Here is a 9,236-nt window from a genome sequence, read left to right on the forward strand (position 1 = left end):
TGACATCCGTCAGGTTCACTCTTAGGGGGAGGGGATTTTACAGGATGTGTACACCAAGGACTGGAGATCTTCAGGGCCATCTCAGAATTCTGCCTACCATGCCTGTCCACCAAGGACCAGCCCTGAGGGGCTGCTTCCTCTCCCTGCTCTGAGCTAGCATCCACTTGAACCACTAACACCACAACACCAGCGATGAGGGCCTGAGCCTCGGGCAGACGAACCTGGGTGTGCGTGCTCTGCCACCTCCTGGTAACTCATATCTCTTCTCAGCCTCGGTTTACTCATCTGTAAAATGGGGGTAATGACACAGCTACCTGATAAATAAAACAGCATTGATTGAGCATCTGCCTGATGCCAGCCCTGCACTAAGTACTTTCAATACATTCTTCTGTGCAAACCTCACAACCGCCAATTCCTGGTACAGAGTGAGTGCCCAGGAAATGCTAGTGGTCATTATTACACTGGCGTCTGCCTCCTTTCCTTCTTTCCCATTCTTTCTAATCCCCCGACTTCTGGGTTCTTTCTGAGCCCCCATGAGGCTGGGAGCTCCCTAGGGATAAAGGGAATCCCGGATTTGTTTCTTCTCCTTCCTCCAGGCCTTGCCTGGGATTCTGCGCCCCAGAGATGCTCTCTCTTAGCCTGTGGGCGTCTCCCCACTTCGCACCTGACAGGACCAGCCAGTGATGAAGGCACTAAACATCCCTGTCCCCCCCACTCCCCACCAGAGTCCAGACAGTGAGACCAGGGGTCAGACAGTTTCTGGATGCTTCTCCCCCCCAAAATCGGTGTGGTTGGCGGAGGCGTCCGCCTGCTCCACAGCCGCTCCCTCTTCCCTCCCCTCACGTGGGAGACAGGCTTCCCTGCGGGCGGTCAGAGCGTTCTTCGTCTCCAGATTGGCTCTCCGTCAGGTATTCCATCCTCCCTCATGGCAGATGGAAGGGAGTGATAGGATCTGACCTGCGGGTGGCTGCGGGTCGGCCAGCTCTTCCCCTGGCGCTCTGGGCTGCTCAGGAGGCCTGAGAGTGAGACCCAGGAGAACAAGATCTCTGATTGTTCTCCACTGCCTGACTGTGGGCCCCACTCTCCCCTCGATCAGAACCCTCATGTATGAAATCCTCCTGGCAACAGTTTTGCATTAACTGTCTTGGATGATTGGCTGTTTTGGAACAGCTCTTCCAGAAAAAATCACAGGCAATGTGGCTCAGATTAAGCAGTATAAAGGGAATTCCTCAGCCTCAAAGCCCGGAGCTTGGCTCTGAGCAGGAGGAGGGTCCCCAGCCTCTTGTCTGATGTCCCTGGCAACTTGGGCAGTTCCCATGCTGGCCGTCAGGTTAGAGAAGTCTCATCGTTTCTGAAAGGTGGGGCCGAACGTCTCAGGGCAGCAGGCTCTCGGGCAGCGACATCGCCCTAGGTCGGTGGTCTGCAGTACTTACTCGCCTGGAGGGTCTCCTTGGCTTTCGTGGCCCACCGTCCACCAGGTCGGCCTGGGAACCACCATGGACAGAGGCCTCAGTGAGCCAGGCCTTCAGGGCATTCCCGGCCAGGCCCTGCCCTCGGCTGTCAGGAGATACAGCCCTGGCGCCCCTGTCCAGAGGGTGGGGCCCTGCCTCCAGTCCCCCTCACACTGGCCGGCCTCCAGAGAGAGGCCTAGGCCAGCATGCCCACCTTCAACCCCACCCAGGGTTTTGAGCAAATCTCTTCTCCCCAGGCCAGCTTGCCTGGCACAGACTGTGCTCCCAGACGCACCACCCTTGCCCTGGCAGCAGACAAAAAGCCTCCAAGGGGAGCAGGGTGGGGTGGGGTGGGATGGGCTGTGAGGGGCTGTTGTACCCGGCCAGTGGACCCTGTGTCTCAGACACACGCCCAGCCCAAGGCCCCAGCAGCCCGGGACCCATAATCTCCCAGAGCACAGTTCACGTCAAAGACAAAACCCCAGTATGATGGGACTTCCCTGGAGGTCCAGTGGATGAGACTCCGCTCTTCCAGCTTCCACTGCAGGGGGCGTGGGTTTGATCCCTGGTTAGGGAACTAAGACCCCACATGCCGCATGGCCAAAAAAAAAAACAAAAACAGTATGAGGGCTGTGGTCCAGGGTTTAGCAAGGAGCCAGGGCTGCAAAGGAATAGCTCTGGCACAAAGGACACAGGGCTGGCGTTCTGATTGTGTTTTCTTAGATTCTGTGCTTGTCTATTTCACATCATTAATCTCAGGGCCAACCTACCAGCCACAGCTGTTTACATCTGCCTTGGATCCAGAGCCCAAACCCCCCACCTCATCCAGCCCCCCCCCCACCACACCAGTATTGCCCCACCTAAGTCACCCAAGCCAGGGACCAGACAAAGACGGACAGCCCCTATGCTGGAACTATTCAAACTAACCCATCTTAGGCTGTCCACCCTGTCCTGCCCTGCCTTTCCCTCGGAAGCCCTTGGAAGCCTCAGCAAAGGCTCTGGTCTCAGCTTCTCTGGCTTCTTTCTGCCTCCTGGCCAACACTGGTGCTTCCCCATGTGGCCTTGCATGGCGTGGCATGCCCCTTTTCTTAGGAAATGTAAGTAATAAAAATATTCTTTTATGGGACTTCCCTGGTGGTCCAGTGGTTAAGACTCTGCACTCCCACTGCAGTGGGCACAGGTTTGATCCCCGGTCAGGGAACTAAAGATACTCTATGCCAGTGTGGCGCAGCCAAAAAAAAAATAAAAATAAAAATTCTTTTAATGGCATTGGCCTCTCTGTGTCATCACTCAGTCACCTCCATAAATTAAAATCCCAAGGGCACATTTTGAGACAGTTCGTTCACAGTCTGGATCTCTGGACCTAATTGCAGGTCCTGGATGTTCACAACCAGGTGGAAGTCATAAGAAAGAATAATCTGTAGGCAGTTTCTGGAGCAGTCAAAGTTGGGAAGAAATCTCTTACCCTCAGAAACACCAAGGCCCCCAGAGTTCCAGTAGTTCCTGAGACTCTAGGGAACCACGTGTGCCCATGAGGCCCAGACGTACCACCTCCAGTGTGTGAGGCCAGGGGTGGTGGGGACTGCTTCTCCACCCAACACCAGCCCTCTCATCCCCAGTTCTCGCACAAGAAGCTCCAAGACCCTCTTCCCAGAACCTGGAGACCCTCCACCTGACAGCCTTGCTCAGAGCCCACTCTTCCAGGTGGCCCTGGCCCCACAAGGCCTTCGGTGGTCCCCTGAGCCCACAGAGCAATTAAATAACCTGGTGTGTGGTTTTCAATCCACCTCCTGTGATACTGGGTTGGTGTGAGTCCATCCCCTGAACTGGATTCTCCACCAGCAAGGCCTGCGCATGGTGGCCCCTCAGTGGCACTGTCTCCCGGGTTCAGGCCCAAGGAGCCTAAGTCCCCCTTCTCCCTCTCCCCACAGGGGCTGTGTGACCCAAGTGGCCTCATTCACCTCTGAGATGTCAGGACCCTCCCTGCATCTTGGATGGGGACAGAGCAGACAGGAGGGACGGGTGGGTGACAGTGGGCAATCTGGCCAGCACACCCCTCTGGCCAGTCCCAGCCTGGGCCAGAGTGGTCAGACTTGCCCAGGGAAGTCCTTTAGGACTCAGCCCTGTCAATCTTGGGGGATCCTTGTGGGGTACGTGTCCCATTCCTTGCTGCTAGCAAGGCCAGAGCCCGGCCAGGGCACAAAGCGTTGCCCTGTTCTATCTCTTTCTTTAGGATAACATAGTCATTTCTTTCTCTCTGATGTAAAAGTCTCCACTTCCGGCCGAGATAGAGTAACGGGCTGGATTTACCCTTCTACCTGAAACAAGTGAAAAACAGGACAAAACCTACAAAACTGTGGTTTTCAGACATTAGACACCGGGCAGCACAGGGCAGTGTTGTTGAGAGACAGGAAACAAGGAGGTGAGTCCCACAATCACCCCCTGGGGCAGGGAGGGTAACCGAGGCCGGCCAGGCAACTCCCCAGGAAGAAGAGCCAGGCTGAGCGTGCAGGAGACCAGGAGGCTAGAATCTGCGGGAGAAAAGAAAGCCACACGCAGAGTGAGCCCAGAGACCTGTGGAGGGCCCCCCCAACGTCGGCTGAGAGCTGAGGGGCACTGGTATGGGACACGTGGCTGGGAACAAGGCATGCTCCCAACAGCAGAGCCAGCTCTGTGCGAAAGTTTCCCTTCAGCCCTCTTGTGGGAAGAAGGCTCACTTTCCGCCCCTGACCCGTGTCTCCCTTAACTTCCACCCTGTTCCATCTGTGGTCTGCATTCCCTAATGATTTCTTCATTTCCTTGGAAAACTAAGAAAGATCTCCCAGAACCTTCTCTCTCTGACCCATCCCTATACTGCTGAGTTTTCTATCAAGTCCTTTTTTTAAAAAATGGAAGTGAAATTCACATAACAAAATAAACGGTTTTACAGTGAACGACTCAGCGGCGTTTAGTACATTCACAGGGTTGTGCAGCTACCACCTCTACCTGGTTCCACAACATTTCCATCCCCCAAAAGAGAACCCCGTGCTCATTAAGTGCTCACCCCCAGCCCCCCTGACCCCGAGCCCCTGGAAACCACTGATCTGTTTTCTGTCTCTATGGATTTACTATTCTGGAAACTTTGCATACATGGAATCATACAACATGTGACCTTTTGTGTCTGTCTTCTTTCAATCAGCGTTTTTTTCAAGGGTGCTAATGTTCTAACGTATCACTACTTCGTCCCTTTTTATGGTTGAATAGTATTCCATTGTATGGATGGACCAGAGTTTGCTTTTTCCCTCACTCATTGACGAACACAAGTTGATTCCACCCTTTGCCTCTTGAGAATACTGCTCCCATGAGCAGTGGTGTACAAATTTTTATTTGCACACTTGTTTTTAATTCTTCTGGGTGTATACACGGAGGGCTTGTTTTATAGTCACAGTTTTCTTAACCAGCCCTCCATCACCTGACCTCTGCCTGTCTGCCTCCCACCTCGAGGCACCTGCTGCCCCCTCCCCCTGTGCTTTTCCTGTTACTTTGGAAGGTGATCCCTCTCCTCAGGGAGCATAAGGTGGACATACAGGAAAGAGAGAAAAAGTGAGTTCAGAACTGGAGAGCCCCAGGGAGGAGCACAGAGAGCTCCAGGCCATCGGTGCAGGGGCTTCCTGCAGGAGAGGGAGGCCCTGGTTAAGGCCATGCCTGGGACCAATGGTTCCCAGTGGCCCAAAGGGTGTCCCCAGGGGAAAAGTGGATGAAAAGGATTCTTTGGGTCCCAAGGCCACCCCTGGCTCACTCCCCAACCCCCTCCCTCCCCATCTTTCCACCTCATTCCCCACCCCCTACCCCCAACCCTCCCACCTTCAACCTACTCCCCACTCCCTACCCCTACGGACACCCCCATCCCCCACCTGGCCTTTGATTCCAAGGAGGGAGTCCTCAGGAGTCAGCACTTGCCAATTTAAGAGGAAACTTCTAAAAAGTGAGAGTCCCACAAAAATGAGCCACAGGGCTCATGGTGTTAGCAAATCCCCAGGGCCCCACTGCACAGCTCCCGGGGCACAGATGGAATCCAGAGTCTCACCGGCTGCTGTGGCCACCCAGAGGAAAGCATGGAGGTCTGCACGCTGCCCCTGGCTGTCCTGGAGGCGGTGCAGAGGAGCCTGTTCAGCCACCACAGTCCAGCAGCTGCTTGATGGGAACAAGGGGCCCCAGTGGGCTGGCGAGTTGGGGGGGAGGGCTCAGACCTAGGAAGCCAGGAAAGAGGTGGGGAGCTCCCAAGAGATTCAGTTCATTGGAAGGCGAAGCTGGCTTTCCCTCCACGCATCACTCAAGCCCTCTCACCGTGGCCTGGCACCCTCCTGGGAACAGGACAGTCTAAATCTGTGAGGGGTCTCTGGATCTGGCTGGAGGGACAGGTCCCAGATGTGTCCACCCTGGGCCTCACAGGGACCAGCCATGGGGACCAGGAGGATCAGGTCTTTCCCCAAAGCACCCCTCATCCTGGGACAAAGGGGGTTCACTGGTGCTGCCCGAGGGTTCCCCCAGGATCCAGACTTCACTCCAGAGCCCATCTCCCTTCCCACACCTGGTCGTGCCCTGCAGCCACTCTTAGGAGCCTGAGAGGGGAGCAAGCAGGGTCAGTCTGCCAGGCCCTTCCAGCCCTGCCTGCTCTGGCCACAGGAAGGCTGGCCCAGCCCTGGGAAGAGGGGCCGCCGCTGAGGACAGGATTCAGCAGGTCAGTGGCCACAGCTGTGTTCTGAGAATCCCCAGGCTGGTGGGGCCTCCCCCGGGGGAGGGAAGGAACCAGGCTCCGCGGATGGCAGGAGGAGGACGATCAAGCTACCGGGACTTTCTGGGGCTCCTCCCCAATCTAGAATGAAGATGAACAATAGCAAAGTATCTTGGAGCCAGTGGGAAGGGTGGATCCAGGTCCAATGCCTCCCCTGTCTCCAGCCTGATACAGGGGCCACTCGGGCCCTCAGGGTCTGCTCAAGGTCTCCAGTGCCTGCGTATGCAACGCTCAGAGTAGAGGACACGGTCCTCACCCCGCTGGACCCCAACCCATACCAACCATGGCTAGAAGGTCTGGAGTGGGGAAAGGACCCCCAAGTTAGAAGCAGCCACCTCCCCAGACATCTCCAAGCCCCTTCTCAGACACCCAGGGCTGTGAAGAGTCCCCAGCCCCACCCACCCCATCCCAGTCTGTCTGCCCCTTCTCCACTGGGAGGAATAGGAAGAGGGTAATTGAATCAGCATTGCTCACTCCATCTGGAACATTCCAACATGGAAAACCGACTGAACAGCTGAGGAAGCAATTTAGGGACTTTAATTAAAGGCAGTGACTCTCCCATGGAGCCCCACCTCCAGGCACAGCCAGGAGGACCCCCACATCTGCCCTCAGTGTGTTCTGAGACCCAGCTGGGCACCTGGTGCTGGGCGTTGGCTCTTAGGCCCAGTTTCCCCTGGGAGGGGGGTGAGCAGAACAAGTCAGTTCACTCTTTCTCCTCACTGCTTCCAGAGTCTGCCTTCTGAGCTGAGCCTGGCCCCCAAACCAGACAAACTAGTGCCCCCCGACCCCACAGCTCTACATCCAAGAAGCTTCAGGAAGGGAGAAGTGGGTCATGGTGGCAGGCTTGGGAAAGGAACTCTAAGTCCCTCTAGGGAGGAAATGAGCCCCAGGGAGAGTATGGCTTCCAGTTCTAAGGCTGCCTCCCTCTCAATCTTCACCTTCTGCAGGGAAAGTCATTCCCAGCAGAGGGAACCGCATATGCAAAGGCTATGAAGTAAGAAAGACCATGGCAGGTGGAAGGAGCTGATGGGGCAGGAGCTTAGATGCGAGAGGAGCACACAGGCTGGGGGGGCGGGGTGCATGCCTTAGAGGGCCTGAACAGCTGCAGTCAGACATCTGGTCTTCATTCTAGAAGCAAAGGGGGTGGGGGAGAAGGTTGGAGTGTTTTGTTTTGTTTTGTTTTCAAAGAATGAATAAATTGCCTTCAATTTTTTTAAAAATAAATTTATTTCTTTATTTTTGGCTGCATTGGGTCTTCGTTGCTGCGTGTGGGCTTTCTTTAGCTGCGGTGAGCAGGGGCTATTCTTTGTTGCGGTGCGAGGGCTTCTCGTTGCAGTGGCTTCTCTTTGTTGCAGAGCACGGGCTCTAGATGTGCGGGCTTCAGTAGTTGTGGTTCGCGGGCTCTACGGCGCAGGCTCAGTAGTTGTGGCGCACGGGCTTAGTTGCTCTGCGGCATGTGGGATCTTCCCAGCTCAGGGCTTGAACCCACGTCCCCTGCAGTGGCAGGCGGATTCCTAACCACTGCACCACCAGGGAAGCCCCATTGGAGTGTTTCAAAATAATGGGGTCTGGTTTACTCTGAAGACACCCCTGGGGCTGCCGTGCGTGCAGAGAGCTCATCGCCAGAGAACAAAAGAGGTGACCTGAAGCCATCCGCTCATGAGATGGTGAAAGTTTGGACACGGTTATGCCCGGGGAGAAGAAGAAACACGCAGGGACCAGGCTGAGAACAAGGCCAGGGATCAGGGGTTGTCCTGCCTCCCCTCCTGCCCCTGCCATCCGGGACAGGCTGCCATGCCATCCCTAAGTGGGTCCCCGGTCCAGGGAGTGGGGACAGAGCTGCCAAGGCCAGTGCTCGCCACCCAGCGGGATTCCGAAGCAGAGCATCACCCCTCCTCACCATCGTTACTGCAGATTGTGCCAGCCCTCCCCCACACCCACATCAGAGGTCCGCAGCAGGGAGGAGGCTGTGGGTACATCTCCTCGACATCTGCCCACATCTGCCACCACATTCCCACCAGCCCTGCCCCTGGCCTGGCCCATCTGATACAGACCCAAGGCCTGGGGAACAGGGGTCACGGCCAGGTTCTGCAAGGGCCCAGGGCATGCCAGGCCTGGGCCTAAGGGGCCCTGGAGGTCATTGTCAGGGCAGCTGGTGGGCACCTGGCAGACAGCACTGTGGCCAGGAGCTGGTGACAGTCATTACTGAGAGGCCCTGCATTTCTGGGGGGAGAAGGATGGACAGGACACCCCAGCCTGCCTGAGTCTGGCCTAACTTGGTTAAGAGCTGAGCTGGCAGCTGGGCTGCAGCTGGGTGTTCATTCTTGCCCATCCCCAGGGGAAGAAGCTGAATAAACAACACAAAAGTGGGGCATGGAGGGCCTGGGGGAGTGGGCGTGCTCTGCAGTCTGGTGGGTGGGGACTGTGGTGGGCAGTGCCTGGGTGGGTGACGCATGGTTGTGCAGGGAGCTCCTTGGAGGCTGTTAGAAGAAACACGCTGGGACTTCCCTGGTGGTGAAGTGGTTAAGAATCCACCTGCCAATGCAGGGGACACGGGTTCAATCCCTGGGCCGGGAAGATTCCACATGCTGCGGAGCAACTAAGCCTGTGCGCCACAACTACTGAGCCTGTGCTATAGAGCCCATGAGCCACAACTACTGAGCCTGCGTGCCTAGAGCCTGTGCTCCACAACAAGAGAAGCCACTGCAATGAGAAGGCCACGCACCGCAACGAAGAGTAGCCCCCGCTCAACGCAACTAGAGAAATCCCGCATGCGGCAACGAAGACCCAACGCAGCCAAAAAATTAATTAATTAATTAATTATTTTTTAAAAAGAAACACCCTGCACACAGGAGTCACCTCATACCCGCTGTCCAGAGATTCCACCAGGTTTCCAGGAGGGAGTGTCCAGTGGACACAGGGACACAGAATTAGCTGAGGTCATGGGTGCAGCCTGAAGAACCGGACAGACCCAGCTTTAATCCTGCCCCACCACTCAAGCAACCTGGGCC

This window comes from Balaenoptera physalus (assembly GCF_965194825.1).
Source record: "Balaenoptera physalus genome assembly, chromosome: 16".
In the NCBI taxonomy this organism is placed as follows: domain Eukaryota; kingdom Metazoa; phylum Chordata; class Mammalia; order Artiodactyla; family Balaenopteridae; genus Balaenoptera; species Balaenoptera physalus.